This window comes from Odocoileus virginianus, chromosome 9, assembly GCF_023699985.2.
Source record: "Odocoileus virginianus isolate 20LAN1187 ecotype Illinois chromosome 9, Ovbor_1.2, whole genome shotgun sequence".
Classification (NCBI taxonomy): Eukaryota; Metazoa; Chordata; class Mammalia; order Artiodactyla; family Cervidae; genus Odocoileus; species Odocoileus virginianus.
Genome location: NC_069682.1, coordinates 69136560 through 69155512, shown reverse-complemented (window position 1 = coordinate 69155512; position 18953 = coordinate 69136560). Strand labels below are relative to the sequence as shown.

Below are 18953 nucleotides of genomic sequence, written 5' to 3'. Positions count from 1 at the left end.
GCCCCTCACCTTACTCATCCTACCTCTAGAACCCAGGCCCCAAGCCACAGTAGCCCACACCCACTCATACAATCACATTTGTTTTTGGTTTTGTTTTTTTTTTACAATTACATTTGTTGACTGAGCACTGACTTGTCCTGAGTGCAGACGCATTCAGGTGGAGGACAGCCCCTGTGCCTCCAAGAAGCTCCTAGTCTAATGGACGTTAAAGGACAGTAACAACCAGGGAGACAAGGACTATGAAAGCTGTCCAGGAAGCGGAGGGGCACCTACAGAACCTTGTGTCAAGGAAGCCTTCCTGGAGGAAGCAATGTGTCACCTGCTTTCGTAAACAGAGTAAACCTGGCAATAGAGAGGAGCGTGGTGATTAGTGGAGCAAGGCATTCTGTTTGCCAGGTAATTCACAAAAAGACTAGGATGGGAAAAGTAAGGGAGGGAGGGGCAGGCCACAAGCAATGTACACACTTGACAAATGTGTCAGAGGAAGAGAACGAAGATGGGGGCAGAGCAGACATTTGCCAGAGGACTTGTTTCACAGGAATCTGGGGCTTTAATCCAAGGGCTTCAAAGCCTGTGGGTGGTCTGAGGACCACCCAGAATCCAAGATCTCAAGGAGTCAGGTAAAAACATAAAAACTGGAAGGCTGGGCTCCACCCAAACCGACTGAATTCGCAGGGTCTGGATCCCAGGAACCTGCATCATTTCACAAGCACCCCAAATGGCTGCAGTGCAGCATCTGGTTGGAAAACGCTCACCCAAAGCTCTTCTGTGTCTCCATCATCTCTCCAGAGCGACCCCTGGTGATAGGGGACTGGCTCTCAGGGCTCCTAAAAGGCACGGGATGATTCACTTTCATGGCCGTGGAGATGTTGACATAAACACTCCTGGTCAAACGGAGGGAGTTCTGGGAACCAATCAGAGGAGGATGCGGGGGGAGGAGGGAAGCAGGAGATGAGAAGGAATTTCTGGCAGGGGTGGGAGGAGGCAGGGACCTTTGGTTGGTTGTTTTTTTTGGTGGGGGAGGGGATCATGTAGGAGATCCAGTTCAGGTACCTGCCAAACTCTCCCTAGGCCCCAACTCTCCCCAGGCCTCAAGGACAGGAGACAAAGAATCAAGGAATTAGATACTTTTTATTCCACAAACAGTAATCTCCACCTACCACACAGTGGTACACATATTTTAGCAAATCCTGTTACCCAGGCCGGTGCTGTCCAACGGAACTTTCTGCAGTGGTGGGAACATTTGTCCCCATAATGCCCAGTACAGTAGCCACTAATCACATGTGGTTACCGAGCACTTGAAATGTGGCAAGTACACCTGAGGAGATGCACTTTCAGTTTAAATTAATTTAAATTCAAACGCCATGTCTGACTCATGGCTACTGTCCTGAACAGTGCAGCTCTAAGTCTCGGGGATGGGGGGAGGGGAGATGCTTCAGGTTTGTCGGATGAGGCTGGCCAGCCACTTGGTCAGGCCACCTTTCTCGGCTCTTTGATATGGAAGGTGTGGGAGAATAGGCTGTAGGAAGAGCCACGGCACAAGACCACCACCATGCATGTGAGGCAGATGACGTTGTAGGCTATGCTGAAGTCCGGCGTGGGCAGGCTTACCAGCAGGGGCTCCAAATACAGCCTCACGAAATAGCTCCAGCTGTGGGAGACTCAAGCTGGGCATCAGGAGGGGCCAGTAAGGCGGGACCGGCTGCTTCCCTTCATCTCAACCCACCCCACCCCATCCCCTCTCCCTGACCGCACAGGGCCAATCTCAGAGGTGAGGGTTTTCAAGGCTTTCTTAGCCTCAAAGCCTTTTAAAACTCAAGACAGAAGTCAGGAAGATCCCCTGGAGACAGAAATGGCAACCCACTCCAGTATTGTTGCCTGGAAAATTCCACGGACAGAGGAGCCTGGAGGGCTACAGTCCAGGGGTTGGCACTTTAGCAGTGAAGTCAACATGGTTCTCAAAAGTACCCAAACCTGCTTATTGCTTAAGACAGACGCCATCATTCTATTTCACAAAGAAAGAATCTGTGACTCAGAGAGGTGAAGTGACTTGCCCAAGATCACACAACAACATAGTGAGTTACGGAAGCTAATCTGTCATTAATACCAAGTCATTTCATGATGCTGCTGTAAACTAATAGCTATTAATAAAAATTATCATGTGTTTATAGTATTACTATTACTTCTATCAGCTCTGACAGTCATTAAATGGTTATTCTGCCAGGATGTGGACAAAGCATTTAACACATACAACTTTTTTATTCTCATCAGACATTATGAGATTGCTAGAGAAAGAGAAAAGCAACCTCTGAGTGTCAAGACCTGAGCTGGTACCACAATGGTCCTATGTTCTTCTGCTCAACATAAATATTTTACAAAATTTCAATACCAGATGAGGCCATTCTGCGCTTGTGAAAGATCTAGACTAAAATAGGACTTTCGATTACCATGTTTGAGCACTGACAAAAAGAGCTAAATTGCACAACGCACCAGTATGACCAAGCACCTTCCTATCTTGAATGATTGCTACTTCTTGATCAAGTACAGCTCTCACCTCTATCTAGTCTCCCGTTATAGAGTTAAAATCTAGATACCCATTTAGAGATCTGTCCCACTTCTTCACAGCCTTCATCCATGTAAAAAAGATATGATTTTTCCTATCAAAGGAGAATTTATAAGAAATAAAGAAGCGATTCATTCTTAGACTAGTTGAACAGAAAGGTATATAGCCTAAAATGGTGGCTAGTTGGCAATCCTTTGTTCTTTTCACTTCCTGATTTTCCTTCCTCACAAGAACATTCTGGTGGGCTAATTTTGCAGGCTTTGTCCTGGACATGCACAGCAAAGAACTAAAAGGGTGGGGGAAATAGTTACTATAAGTCGTCCAATCAAAAATTTAGGCAACATCGAGAAAGACTGTAACTCTGTGACTCTCAGCCTATGAGGAGTCGGAGGAGGGAACCTGTGTTTTAGGAATAAAAACTGAAGGGACTTCCGGCTCTGTGTGCTAGCTCCCAGACTTTCCTCTGTAGCGTGCCTTTCTGTAGAAGTAAAGACTACCTTGCCGAGCCATTTTTGATTGTCTGTTCTATTCCTGCGACACAGTTTTGAGAGCATTTCCAGCATCCAGAGCAAAGCCGAATTCCTGAAACCCTCCCCCAAATCACCTAACATAGCCCACATCCTGTAGGTTCTTCCTAACATTGTCTTAATGAGACAGCATATTGTTCCAAGATGATTCCTGTTCCTTGTTGCTGTGAGTAATAAACCCAACGGAGTTCAACTAGGAATGGGCGTTAAACTAGGAATGGGGTGTTTCTACTGGTCTCTGGCTAGAGATATTAGCAAGTAAGATTGTTGTCCTTATATCCTCATTTATAACTAAAGAAAAGAGAGCTCAGAGATGCTGAGAAATTTGCCCAAGACTACGTGGGAATAATAGCATCAGCACCATCTGTGTTCTTGTTTATTGCGATACTGTGCCTACTGTGGTCTCCATGGCTCACTTTACTCATCTGTCATGAAACAGACACTCTGTTTTCCCAAAGTGCCTCAGTCCTACATCTTCTCTGACACAGAGAAGGAAAACATCATCAACGTGCCTCTACTTGAGCATAGGAAGCTGCCATGTTAGGAAATGAATGCAGCAGCTATGTGGCATTGCTATGCCTCCATTTCCTCTCTTGAAGGACTCTTAGGATGGTTAATAGAATAATGCAGGCAAAATGCAGGCTAACGCAGAGCCTGGGGCACTAAAGGGTACTTGCTTTTCTTTAACTGAACTAAGAAGCCTCCTCTTCACAAGTCACCTCAGGGTATCGGATTCCTTAGAAAAGTGGACAATAGAGCCTAAGGCCCATTCTTCTTCTGAGAGCCCAGTAGGACAACTTGCCCCCAAATTTGGCTGAACTTAGAAGAAAGGAATAAAAGCTGTCATGTAGAGGTGTTTGTTTCCCAGGTTTTGTGTAGCTTGGGGGGCCTACTGAGAGGTCGATGATGCTATAATGGATTTGCTTCCTATACCCAATAGTGCACAGTCTGTGGACTGGGAAACAGGAGGTTCCCACTACTCTGCAGAACAGTGAGAAGGACCACCATTTCCATGGACTCTATTGGTTAAGGTTTGTAGTTGCAAACTCCAGTCAGTTTAATTTTCAATATGCATTTATTGAAATATAAGCCACAGTGGGTGAAGCCACAGAAAAGAAAATGCAGCAGCATTGTGGGGTCAAGGAGCTTCTTTATCCCAAACTCTTCTTTCATGATTGATGCTGAAAATTGGAGGCTGGAAATTCCACGTTGGCCACGTACAAGGAGGGCAGTGATGGTGGGGAGGGGGTTGAAGGTGAGGATGCTGTGAGGAGGGGGTTTAAAACAAAAATCCTGTCACAAAACCGCTGGCTCTGTAGTTACTCTGGTCATGGGGAATGTGTTTCTGCATCCCTTCCTTCCTTCCTCAAATAATTATGAACTGTCTCCTTAGCCAGGAACTGTGCTAAGTGCTAGGGATAAAGGGAAGACATGTTCTCATGGTGCTGACAGCCAACTGGATGAGACAGAATGAAGACATGTAGACCCATGGAGGAAAGGAAATGGACAGGTCTGGCTGATGAGGGTAGAGGAGAGAACTGCAAGGAGACTGAACAGTTTCAGAAGCAGCCAAAGCCCAGCCCTGCAGGAGTCCTCCTCAGACTTCAGGGTTCCTGGGGACCACTTTTTGCATGTTCTCTGCAAAAAAAAAAAAAAGAGAAAAAAAGAACTTGCTGAGTGCCAACATTGTAGGTCCAGTCATGGAAGCCTGTCATCTTGACAGATCCTATACTTTCCAAAAAATATGGAGCTATGATCCTATGACCCGAATCACAAACAAGATGGAAGTGAATTTTCCAAGCTTAGGTAGGGTGCCCTGGAGCACTACAGACCTGCCCTGAAGGGTGGCTGAATCAGTGTTCCCAAATGAGAAAGGGGAGCATGTGATCAGGCTGAGATGACCACAAAGAGGCATCTGGGGTTGACCTTCTGCCATTCTCTCCCTGGAGAACTTGCTCAGTGTGTGGTTTCACAGGACACTGCAGCCTCTTTTCCTGGCAGCAGCAAGGAGGAAAGACACCATGCAGAGTGAATGGTGTGTGGCCCCCTGAGCTCTACCTCTTTCCCCAGCCCTTCCCCTCCTCCAGTGCCCTGCCCCCTGTCTTACCACAGGGACCCTGCCTCTTGACCGCAGGTCTTCATGCACTCCTCTTCTGTTACAAAGTTGTTTTTGTTCCCTCCGAGGCCGCCATATGTAAACGGCTCACAGTGACCGGTCTCAGCATTGTAGAAGTACCTGGGCCTCAAGGCCTTGCTGTGACCTGTTAATTTAGGCTCTAGGCAGAAGGCAGGCTTAGAATCTGCTGGAATGAGAGGGGAATCATCAGTTATGAGGATGGTTATCACAGCTCTTTAAGAGGTCAACAAGTAAAACCACCAGTTTGTTTGGAATAGAGAATGTTAGGGTTGTGGGGGATGGTCAAATTGAAGAGCCCATTTGAAAACCTCTTTCTGGAACATAATTATGACTGTTGCTAAGCATGACGTGATACAGTTGTAGTTGTTCATTGGCTCAGTCGTGTTGGACTCTTTGCAACCCCATGGACTGCAGCCAGGCTTCCCTGTCCTTCACCGTCTCCTGGATACAGTATTCATGTACAAATGTATACTTTCTCATGAAGTACCAATCAAAATTGGGATAATGCCTTTGATTAACCTTAAAACTTCTATAAGGCTTTCCTGGTGGTCCAGTGGTTAAGAATCTGCCTTCCAAGAAAGGAATTCTGGGTTCAATCCATTGTCAGAAAACTAAACCCCAAATACTGTAGGCACTAAGTTGGTATGCCATAACTACTGAACCTGGGGTCTGCAACTAACTCTCACCCCAATAAATACAGAAATGCTCAAAAAGAAACCCCACAACTCTACAACATAAACAGGTCACAGGTATTCCTTACATGTCAATAATTACTGGGTCTGGATGCCTGAGTTTTATAATACTACTAATATTCTCTGCACTTATGTGTATGGTTATTAATAAAATTTTAAGAAAATCATTAATAAAATTAATCATTAATAAAAATTTTGAAGGAATTGTGCTATAATAGAAAAAAGCATGAAGAAAATATACCTTTGTGTTTACTTTGGTTACCTCACAGGGATTCTATAAATAGAATGTTGATACTATTGATACTGTGATTGTAAGAAGAAATGTACGTATTTATTTTTTCATCTTTTTCCTGACACTGTTCCTAAAAATCTTAGTATTTGTGATGTGATGAGAACAATAAATTGTCTTTTGGCATGTGAAGTTGATGAGTTTGGAAGACCCTCATGAGCCCAGAAAAGTGAAAAGTGAAAGTGAATTCGCTCAGTTGTTTCCGACTCTTTGTTTGCGACCCCATGGACTGTAGCCTACCAGGTTCCCCTATCCATGGGATTCTCCAAGCAAGAATGCTGGAGTGGGTTTCCGTGCCCTTCTCCAGGGGATCTTCCTGACCCAGGGATTGAACCCAGGTCTCCCACATTGGCAGGCGTGTTCTTTACCACTAACACCACCTGGGAAGTATTAATAATCATTATATGGCACCTAAATATACTTTCTTACTCAGAACAAGTAGGGAGAGTAATTGTTTCCAGATTAAACTTCTTGGTGGAAAATGCCCAAAATTCACCATGAAATGTGATTCAAATCTTTATATTCATGACTGGTAATCTCTTCAAAAACCCATGTAACATGCATCCCCTGTTCAGATGAGAAAATTGCAGATGTCTTGCCCAGGACATGGCATGTGAGTGGCAGGGCCAGGACAAGATACTCTCGAATTACAACTCATCTGATACACTCCCTGATTCTGCCAGGAAATCTGGAAAAATAGATAACTGAGAACAGTTTCTGGATGCAATGTCCTACTGTCATTGCTCCCCCTTTTTAGAGCATCTCTGAGCCCCTGAATCACAAGGGAGAATGAGTCTGGGTTTTTCCCAGACAACAAATACATACCGTCCCTACAAACACAAACCAATTTCCCAAACACCCATTGGGTGTCCAGCTAGTCCGTTTACTTCTGATTTGAAATTCGTGGAGTTACTGCAGATTCTGCAGGTTACGGGCTCAAGATTGTCCTCAGTTCAGATGCTAGCCATGAGGTCCCGAGTCACTCATGCTTGTGACTAAATGGCTAAAATCAGGGAATCCATGTCCCACCTTCAAATTCAACAACTAAATAGAATCTGCAGCTAAACTTAGGAAAACCTTGCTTACTCTTCCCAGATTGATATACAAAATAAAATTCAAGGCAGTAAAGTGGAGGAGATGTGTAGGATAAGTGAGGGTGGTGGTGTGCCCAGCCTCTGTCCCCTAGTGAGCAGGACACCCTTCCATTATCTTCCAGTATTCACCAACCCACAAGCTTCCTGACCCCAGCATTTATGTATTTCTTTCTAGATTTCACTAAACAGGCATAGTGGTTGGATCATTAGCCATTGGTGATTGCTGTCACTGTCAGTGACCTTTCCTCTCCCCAGAGGTGCAGAAACTACAAACCTTTATTCTTTTCTTTGAGCATTTGTGTTGGGAACATGTCTACTGTATGGTTCTCCAGTTGCCTTCCAGAAATCATCATCTGACCTATGAAAGAATAAATTACAAGAGTTTCCAGGAGGCCTGGTCCATGAAACAGGGAAAGGATCAACATGGATAAGAAAATAACAGTCAAAAAAGGACAAGGGAAAGGGCCTGGAGACTTTTGTAATATTGTACCAGCTTTGGTCCCACAGCCCACTACACAAGGGCTGTTTCTTGCTCTCCCTGAAGTTGCTTTCCTCTGTGGTTCCACATCTTTTAATTAGTTTTTAATAATAGAGGAATATCATTGCTTGATAAGTGAATATTTTTGTTTGTCCAAAGCAAGTAGGTAGAGAAATGCTTTTCAGATCAACATATTGTGGTGGAAAATGGAAAAATCTGGCCATCAAAAGTGAATAAACTTTGTATTCATGACTCGTCATCTGTTCAAAGAACTCATGTAACATGTTTTCCCTGTTCATATGAGGAAACTGCAAATGACTTGCCCCAGCACACAAGCATGTGGGTGGACTCATCAGGACAAGACACTGTCAGGTCACAACCCATTTGATAGGCTACTGATTTGCTAGCAACTTGAAAATAACAGATAACTGGTAAGAGTTTCTGGGAGTAGTTCCTACTTTCACTACTCACCTCTCCCCAAGCCTCATGTGAGCCATCAAATCACAGGGGAGGGTGAGTCTGTTTTTTTCCTGACAAGAAATACATGATTTCTCCACAAACACCATCTGATTCCCAATACCCAATGGGTGAACCGCAGTCAGCTGACTTTTGATACCGTATCTGTGGAGTTAGTGCTGATGCCACAGGTTGAGGCATCAATATTGTCCTGACTTCAGATGTCAGCCATATGTTCTCGAGTCACTCATGCTCTTGACCAAGTGACTAAAAGTGGGAGTTTCCATGACCTCACCTCAATGCTCAATAACAATAGAACAGGCGAACGAGCTCAGGAAGACTCTTACTGTTCTAAGGTTAATGTACGGGATAAAACTCAGGAACCATGAAATGAGGAGATGTTTAGGGCAAAGGAGGAGTGGAGGTGGGCAGAGCCTGCACAGCCTGGTGAGCACAGCACCCTCACATCACCACCACTGGTTTCTACCTCATAAGCTCTCTGAGACTATATTGATGGATTTTTGTTTTGTTTTTTGTTTATGTTATATATTTTTATTTTATTTATTTTTTAATATAAATTTATTTATTTTAATTGGAGGCTAATTACTTTACAGTATTGTATTGGTTTTGCCATACATTGACATGAGTCCTCCATGGGTATATTGAAGGAATTTTTATTTAGGTTTCACTAAATAGACATATTTATTAAATCATTGGCCAGTGGTGACCAATCTCAATCTCAGTGCCCTCCCTTATCCCCACAAGTAAAGAAAGTTCAAACCTTTACTCATTGTTTGAGCCAATCCTTTTATTTCATCAAATCCCATTCCTTTAAAAAGCTCGGCAACTATAAAAGACAAAAATTGCAACATTTTCAGGAGTCTTGGATCATGAACCAGGAAAGGATCAAACATGGATATAAAATGATAGTCAAAAGTGGACAAGGGAAAAGGCCTGGAGATTTTGCTAATATTGTATCAACCTTGGTCTCATGAACCAGTTATGCAAGGGCTGTGTTTCATGCTCTCCCTGCAGTTACTCTGCTCAGGGGTCCCAGGTCTTTCTGATTAATTTTTATAATAGAGGGATAATCATTATTTGACACATAAATATACTTTCTGGTCCCAGGGAAGTAGGTTGAGGAATTTTTTCAAATGTACATATTGTGGTGGAAAATGACCAAATTGACCATGGCATGCAAATAAACTCTTTATATTTACGTGTGGTAATATGGTCAAAGAATCCATCTAGCACATACCTGCTATTCAGATGAGGAAACTGTAGATGACTTGTCCCAGAACACACAGCATATGGGTGGCAGGGTTGGGACAACAAATTTTCCTGTCTCAACTCATTTGATATACTACGCTATTCTGCCAGGAACTCTGAAAATATCAATAATTTGTGAGAGTTTCTGGGTGCAATGTGCTATTTTCATTACTCCCCTTCCCAAAACTCTTACAAACTCCCAAAGCGCAGGGAGAGTGAGTCTGGGTTACCCTGACACCAAATATGTGGTATCTCCAGAAAGAAATCCAATACCCCAAACACCCACTAAGTGTACAACAAGTCAGTTTACTTCTGATATGAACAGAAGGATTTAGCACAGATTCTGCACGTTGAGGGTTCAAAGCTTTCCTCACTCCAGATGACAGCGAAGTGGTAGTGATTTGATAAAGTATCTAAAACACAGAAGTTTCATTACCCCACTCCATGTTCAATAACTCAGTAAATCTGATGACCAAATTCAGGAAGACCACTCAAATACAGATCTCACATTATTATAAAGGATAAATCTAGGCACAGCAAAATGAGTGAGATGTGCAAGGCAAAGTGGAAGTGTAGGTGTGGGGAGTCTCCACGCCCTAGAGAACACAGGGCCCTCAAATCACCACCGTGTGTTGCCACCTGAAAATCTCTCTGAATGCCCATATTCATGGATTTGTATTGAGGTTTCACTAAACAGATATAGTGACTGAATCATTGGCCAGTGGTGACTGCTCTCAATCTCAGTGCCCTCTCCTCTCCCCAGAGGTTCAAAAAGTTCAAACCTGCAGCCACAGCATCGATGAAAATTGAAACCAAATCTATTAGTGAACGCTTCTCAAGTCTCCTTCTATGGCTTGTCTCCAGACCTATGGAAGACAGTAAATTCCAGGAGTTTCAGGAGGCCTGGTCCATGCACCAGGATAAGGATCAAATATGCATAATAAAATAATAGAAGTGAACAAGGGATAGGACAAATATGTATAATAAAATAATAGTCAAAAGAGGACAAAGGAAAGGTCCTGGAGACTTTACTAATATTGTATCAGCCTTGGTCCCAGGGGCAAAGGCACATGGGGCTGTGTTTCTTGTTTTCCCTGCGGGGCTCTGCTTATTCATCAGGCCTTCTGGTGGTTTTTCGTAATAGAGGAATAATCATTATTTGAACCTAAATATCTTTCTTGCCCAGAGCAAGTAGGTAGAGATTCCACCAAGTAAGTAGAGATTCCACCAGATGAACACGTCTTGGTGGAAAATGCACAAAATTCACCATGAAATGTGAATCAACTCTTTATATTCATAACTGGTAATCTGTTCAAAACCCCATACAACATGTACCCCCTCTTCAAATGAGAAAATTGCAGATGACTTACCCACATGGCATGTGGGTGGAAGGGCCAGAACAAGATGCTATCATGTTGCAACCCATTTGATACGCTACCTGATTCTACCAAGAATTTTGAAAATACAGATAACTGAGAACAGTTTCTGGGTGCAATGTCCTACTTTCATTACTCCTGCTTTCGGAACATCACCTGAATCCCCAAATCACAGTGAATCTGGGTTTTTCTCTGACAACGAATATGTGGTATCTTTACCTACAGCAACCAGTTTCCCAAACACCCACTGGGTGTCCAGCAAATCAGTTACTTCTGATTTGAAATCTGTGGAGTTACAGATTCTGCAGGTTGAGGGCTCAAGACCATCCTCAGTTCAGATGCCAGCCAAGAGGTTCAGAGTAACTCATGCTTGTGATCAAATAGGTAAAATCGGGGTATCCATGACCTCACTTTCAAATTCAACAGTGCCATAGAACTGCCTGCTAAATTTTGGAAAGTGCCTTGCTAACTATCCCCAAATTAATATACAAAATATAACTCAAGCAAGTAGAATGGAGGAAATGTATATGACAAAGAGGGAAGGCGATGTGCCCAGCACCTGTGCCCTAGTGAGCAGAGCACCCTCATGTCATCTACCTGTATTCACCAATCCACAAGCCCTCTGAGGCCAGTATTTATGTATTTCTTTCTAGGGTTCACTCAACAGGCATAATGGTTGGATCATCTGCCATTGGTGATTGATGTCACTCTTGGTTCCCTCCCCTGTGCTCAGAGGTGCTAGCATGAGAGGTGGTGAAAACTGTAACCTCAAAATGGATATTTGAGTTTTCTTGGAGATCAGCTGCATCTTGAGGTTACCTTGAGTCACATTTTTTACTCTGCCTATAAAGTCAGTAAATTCCAAGAGTTTTAGGAGACCTGGACCATTAACCAAGAGAAGGATAAAATATGCAGCTTTTTATTACTACACTACAGTGAGGTTCAGGGACAAGGCAGGGACAAGGAATAGAGAGTCTTAGAAATGGGGTCCCTGATCTAGTAGACTTGGGTGGTATATATGCATATTTAATATAAAATTTTAATATACATCCTCATGAGAATCGTGATGTCAGTGGAGATAAAAGTTTGCAAATTCAGACTTCCCCGGTGGTCCAGGAGATAAGAATTGGTCTGCCAGTTCAGGGGACATGAGTTTGATTCCTGATTTGGGAAGATTCCACATGCCTTGGGGTAACTAAGCAGGTGAACTGCAACTACTGAGCCCAGATGCCTAGAGACCCTGATCTGCAACAAGAGAAACCACCACAATGAGAAGCCCACACACCACAATGAGAAAGGAACCCTGTAACTAGAGAATATTCTCACAGAGGGAGGAGGGTCAGTGCTGCCAAAACCAACCAGACAAACAAAAATCCTGGCCAATGTGACAGGAGAAATCCAGAGAGGGTTGGAAGCACCCACCTCACACCTGCCCTCCCCCTTCCATGGACTTCCATCATTTCCCCAGAACCTGTAGAGGAGAGGTGAGTCCGGACCTACCTTGGTCCTGGGTATGGTGTTCATACACCGGGGTGCTGTCCACCAGGATAACCAGGAGGAAGAGAAGGGCTGTGGAGAGGCGGAGCTGGCTCATCTTTGTGGCCTTGCAGGAGGGCTCCTGAGGATGCTGGGGAGGGACTGAGCTTTTAATATCCTGGCTGAGGGGTGGGGTCAGGCAATGATGAGGGGAGTGGGAAACGGGAGGAGCTGGGTCAGTCTTGTTTATTGCGAAATCTCCCTCCAAGGCATCCCTCTTGCTCTGTCTGCAGGGCCAAATGTCCAGTAACAGCAGTTCTCAGATCTGACTATGGCTATGGTCTCATGTAAATACAGATTGTGATCAGACAGATGCAGTTTTGTCCAATATGATCCCTCAGGGAGCTTCCCAGCACCTACAGTAGTGCATGGCACACAGTATATGGTCAGTGGGCGGATGAGAGCAAATCACAAGACATATGAGTGAGAAGTAATATGTTAGCCCAGGTCCTCCTTTTCAGCCTCATGCAGGTGTCATCACATCTGGGCCTCAATGCTCTGACCCCCCTCACCTACCTCAAATGACAGGTGTGACACAGGTCACCTTCCTACAACCACTGCCCCAGCTTCTCCACTGGATGGACATTTGCCCTTCACCAGGCATTGGGTCCGGGCAGGAACTTAGCTGGAGAAGGTGATTTAGCTCTGGCGTATAAGCCTGTTTATGCATTGGAAAAGCAATAGGGGGAGGGGGCAGAAGGGAATCGGTGAGCTGAAGGTGTCTTCACAGCATAACCAATAGCTGCTCCTCACATAGTTTCACAAACAGGAGAGCTGCCTGCCTAAATGGACCTCAGGGGACCTTGGATGATCACCTGGAGTCACCCCCTTACTCCTGTTCTCTCCCTCAGTGGTTTTGGGGTCACATAACCTCAGTGTGGGGGCCACCTCTGCATTTTCCTAACTTTGTCCCTGAGGATTTAAATCTCCTAGAATCCTGTGTCTTCAGGTATCACGTGAGATCAGTGCTGCCCACATCATGTGGTTGCTGTGGAATCGATGGATGCAACAGGCATATATTCCTTCTGAGAAGTCAATGTCCTTTGCAGCGTTAGTAATAACAATAATGAGTAATTACTCCAGGTAAAACTTAAATTCTTCATTGTGGCCCGTATTATCCTAAGCACCTGACACATATAATTCATTCAATCCTCAAAAATCTTTAAAGAAAAGGGGAGAAACTGTTGATATGTCCTCACATTACCTAGCAAGTACCTGAGATAACAAGAAATAAAGTAATTTCCTTAGCTCATAACTTGTAGAGAGAGGATTGGACCCAGAGATCTGACTTTAAAGTCTGCGTATATGCAGTCTGCTGCATTGCAAGCTGTAAAGTACTGCGCACGTGTGAGGGGTGGTGCTGGTGTTTAGTCGCTCAGTCATGTCCAACTCTCTGAGACCCCATGGGCTGCAGCCCATCCTCTACCCCTCTGTGGTGCTGCCTCCTGTCTTAGGCCAGGCCCTGATAGCACCACTGTGGGTCAGGATGGTCCTCCCCCACATCCTGACATTGTTCTTCTTTGCTTTGAAGCTGCCAGATACAAAGGACTCGAAGATCCCAGACTTGGTGTTATAGATGTATCTGGTTATTTTAACCTTGCAGGGATCTGTGTGTGGAGACTGCAGGCAGAAGTCAGGCCACAGGGCTGTAAAGGTGAGAGGATCTTGGTCCAATAGAGGATGGTCATCACTCTTTGGTCTATAAAGTGAACAAATGAAACCAATTTGTTTGCAATAGAGATGGTAGGGGTGCAGGGGTGTGAATGTGGAAAGGCCCTTTGATATCCTCTTGTCCAGGGCATTACCAATGTTGTTAGGCATCACAGAGACAGGATAATGCTGCAAATAATTACATATTGTTGCTGAATATCTATAGAGTAATTGGCATAATGCCACTGACTAGCTCCAAAAGAACAAAAATGGAGGATGCGTATTAGGAATATTCTCCACATGTTGATAATGATTAGAGCTGGACAATGGTCTGTGGGTTTATAATACTATTTTCTGGATGTGTGTGATAGAAACTTTTCACCATTACAAAATAAAGTGTGAAGTCGGATAACCAACAAGACCTATTGTAGAGCACATGCAAAGCCTCTCAGTGCTGTGTGGCATCTTGGATGGGAGGAGAGCTTTGGGGAGAATGGATACATGTATATGTATGGCTGAGTCCCTTTGCTGACCTCCTGAAACTGTCACAATATTGTTAATTGACTGTACTCCAATGCAAAATAAGCAATTAAAAGAAAAAGTGGGAAGGCATTATGCTGTACTAGAGAAACACATGGAAGAAGAGCCACAAGTGTGCTCACTTTAGTTACATCATGGGCGCTGGAATAATGGAATATTGAGGCAATATTGACACTGTGACTTATATCAGAAATTTCCTACTCATTCTATGAGGCCACCATCACCCTAATTCCAAAACCAGACAAAGATGCCACACACACACACAAAAAAAAACTACAGGCCAATATCACTGATGAACATAGATGCAAAAATCCTTAACAAAATTCTAGCAAACAGAATCCAACAACATATTAAAAAATTATACACCATGACCAAGTGGGCTTTATCCCAGGAATGCAAGGATTCTTTAATATCCACAAATCAATCAATGTAATACACCACATTAACAAATTGAAAGATAAACACCATATGATTATCTCAATAGATGCAGAAAAAGCCTTTGACAAAATTCAACACCCATTTATGATTAAAACTCTCCAGAAAGCAGGAATAGAAGGAACATACCTCAACATAACAAAAGCTATATATGACAAACCCACAGCAAGCATTACCCTCAATGGTGAAAAGTTGAAAGCATTTCCCCTGAAATCAGGAACAAGACAAGGGTGCCCACTCTCACCACTACTATTCAACATAGCTTTGGAAGTGTTGGCCACAGCAATCAGGGCAGAAAAAGAAGTAAAAGGAATCCAGATAGGAAAAGAAGAAGTGAAACTCTCTCTGTTTGCAGATGACATGATCCTCTACATAGAAAACCCTAAAGACTCTACCAGAAAATTACTAGAGCTAATCAACGAATATAGTAAAGTCGCAGGATATAAAATTAACACACAGAAATCTCTTGCATTCCTATACACCAACAATGAGAAAACAGAAAGAGAAATTAAGGAAACAATACCATTTACCATTGCAACAGAAAGAATAAAATACTTAGGAGTATATCTACCTAAAGAAACAAAAGACCTATACATAGAAAACTATAAAACACTGATGAAAGAAATCAAAGAGGACACAAACAGATGGAGAAATATACCGTGTTCATGGATTGGAAGAATCAATATTGTCAAAATGGCTATACTACCCAAAGCAATCTATAGATTCAATGCAATCCCTATCAAACTACCAACGGTATTTTTCACAGAACTAGAACAAATAATTTCACAATTTGTATGGAAACACAAAAAAACCTCGACTAGCCAAAGTAATCTTGAGAAAGAAGAATGGAACTGGAGGAATCAACCTGCCTGACTTCAGATTCTACTACAAAGCCACAGTCATCAAGACAGTATGGTACTGGCACAAAGACAGAAATATAGATCAATGGAACAGAATAGAAAGCCCAGAGATAAATCCACGAACCTATGGACACCTTATCTTCGACAAAGGAGGCAAGGATATACAATGGAAAAAAGACAACCTCTTTAACAAGTGGTGCTGGGAAAACTGGTCAACCACTTGTAAAAGAATGAAACTAGAACACTTTCTAACACCATACACAAAAATAAACTCAAAATGGATTAAAGATCTAAATGTAAGACCAGAAACTATAAAACTCCTAGAGGAGAACATAGGCAAAACACTCTCCGACATAAATCACAGCAGGATCTTCTATGACCCACATCCCAGATTATTAGAAACAAAAGCAAAAATAAACAAATGGGACCTAATGAAACTGAAAAGCTTTTGCACAACAAAGGAAACTATAAGCAAGGTGAAAAGACAGACCTCAGATTGGGAGAAAATAATAGCAAATGAAGCAACAGACAAAGGATTAATCTCAAAAATATACAAGCAACTCCTCTAGCTCAATTCCAGAAAAATAAATGACCCAATCAAAAAATGGGCCAAAGATCTAAACAGACATTTCTCCAAGGAAGACATACAGATGGCTAACAAACACATGAAAAGATGCTCAACATCACTCATTATCAGAGAAATGCAAATCAAAACCACAATGAGGTACCATTACAAGCCAGTCAGGATGGCTGCTATCCAAAAGTCTACAAGCAATAAATGCTGGAGAGGGTGTGGAGAAAAGGGAACCCTCTTACACTGTTGGTGGGAATGCAAACTAGAACAGCCACTATGGAGAACAGTGTGGAGATTTCTTAAAAAGCTGGAAATAGAACTGCCATATGACCCAGCAATCCCACTTCTGGGCATACACACCGAGGAAACCAGATCTGAAAGAGACATGTGCACCCCAGTGTTCATCGCAGCACTGTTTATAATAGCCAGGACATGGAAGCAACCTAGATGCCCATCAGCAGACGAATGGATAAGGAAGCTGTGGTACATATACACCATGGAATATTACTCAGCCATTAAAAAGAATTCATTTGAATCAGTTCTAATGAGATGGATGAAACTGGAGCCCATTATACAGAGTGAAGTAAGCCAGAAAGATAAAGACCATTACAATATACTAACAATATACTAACACATATATATGGAATTTAGAAAGATGGTAATGATAACCCTATATGCAAAACAGAAAAAGAAACACAGATGTGTAGAACAAACTTTTGGACTCTGTGGGAGAAGGCGAGGGTGGGATGTTTCAAGAGAACAGCATCGAAACATGTATATTATCTAGGGTGAAACAGATCACCAGCCCAGGTTGGATGCATGAGACAGGTGCTCGGACCTGGTGCACTGGGAAGACCCAGAGGGATCGGGTGGAGAGGGAGGTGGGAGGGGGGATAGGGATGGGGAACACATGTAAATCCATGGCTAATTCATGTCAATGTATGACAAAAACCACTCCAATATTGTAAGGTAATTAGCCTCAAACTAATAAAAATAAATGGAAAAAAAAAAAAGAAAGAGAAATTTCCTGCTCTCCCAGAACTTGCCTCTGCAGAGCAGAAGCTCATTTGCCACTCAGTGTTCTGATGAATTTCATAACAGAAATGATCATGATTTGACATATAAGGTTTTCTAGAGGGGTGAAGAAATGTAGGTATACAAGTCTTTTGGAGTAAAACATTCTGGTGGAAAATGGACACCATTGACCACAAATGTGTAAACTCTTTGTACTCATGAATGGTGATCCTTTCCAAAAAACTCTTGTAACTGGGTCCCCATGTTCAGGTGAGGAAATTGCAGATGACTTGCCCCAGGACACAAAGTATTTGAGTGTTAGGATCAGGATAAGTCACAACCCATTTAATCAATACCTTATTCTGCCTATTATTCTGACAATGCAGAGAACTGGGAAGGGGTTCTGAGTGCTCTGCCCCACATAATATAGTTACAGAGCCCTGACCCTCATAGTAGACACAAATGGTAGGAAAGAATCAGTTTGAGATTTGTCCCTGATTCCAAACATGCAGGGTCTCCACCAACAGTACCCAGTTCTCCCTAACCCACTGGGCATCTAGGAGTCAATTCACTTCTGACACTAAATCCACAGAGGTGACCCAGATCTCACAAGGGAGGGCTTGGTCCCTGAGGACTGCCATACTTTCAAGTGTTGATAAAAGTCCTGCCATCACTTACATGTGTGACCAACTGGCTATAAATTCAGAGGTTCCATGACCCATCTGCCATATTTAATTATTTATTAGAAACCCTCACAGAACTCAGAAAAGCCCTTTACTTACTGCCCCACATTACTATAAAGCATAAAACTCAGGGAAAGCCAAATGGAGGAGAAGTGTAGGATAAATGGAGAGTTGGAGATGCTCAGTCTCCAGGCCCTCTTAGGGTTCTCCCCACTCTCAATCTCTTGATGGGATCACCTCTTCTGAAGCTCTCTGAACCAAATGTTCATGTATTTTAATTGAGGGTTGGAGGTAGGAAAGCTGATTGAATCTTTGGCCACTGATGATTAAACTCAGTATCAGTCCCCTCTTCTATTCCCAGAGGGAATGGGGGTTAACAGCTTAAACCTTCTAATTACCTGATGATGTGTTCTGGAGTCCAGTCCCATCCAGACACTATCTCAGGTCCCATCCTTCACTCATCTCATGATTTTGAATATACAGAAAATTCCAAGTGTTTCAGGGGTCCTAGGGCATGAATGGAGACAGGGATCAAATTTGCAACTTGTTATGACACTACAGTAGGTACAAGGAATAGGATCTCGGTTATGAGGTCCCTGATTTGATAGAGTCAGGTAGGATTTCATAGTGTTTTTTTTTTTATACTAAACACATAATTCTACCTTTTGAGATCAAGAAACGTCCCTGCATTAAAAATGCCTAATTTACCAGAAGAAATCCAGATAGGCTTTGCTGCTGCCATCTGAAACCCTTCTCCTCGACAACTCTGGTCTAGACGCC

At 43.1% G+C, this 18953-nt stretch overlaps 1 pseudogene; it reads right to left on the bottom strand.

Moving 5' to 3' along the window:
• Positions 1-4694: 4694 nt before the first annotated feature.
• Positions 4695-18667, bottom strand: LOC110149142 (trophoblast Kunitz domain protein 1-like; annotated as a pseudogene).
• Between the last annotated feature and the right edge of the window lie 286 nt (positions 18668-18953).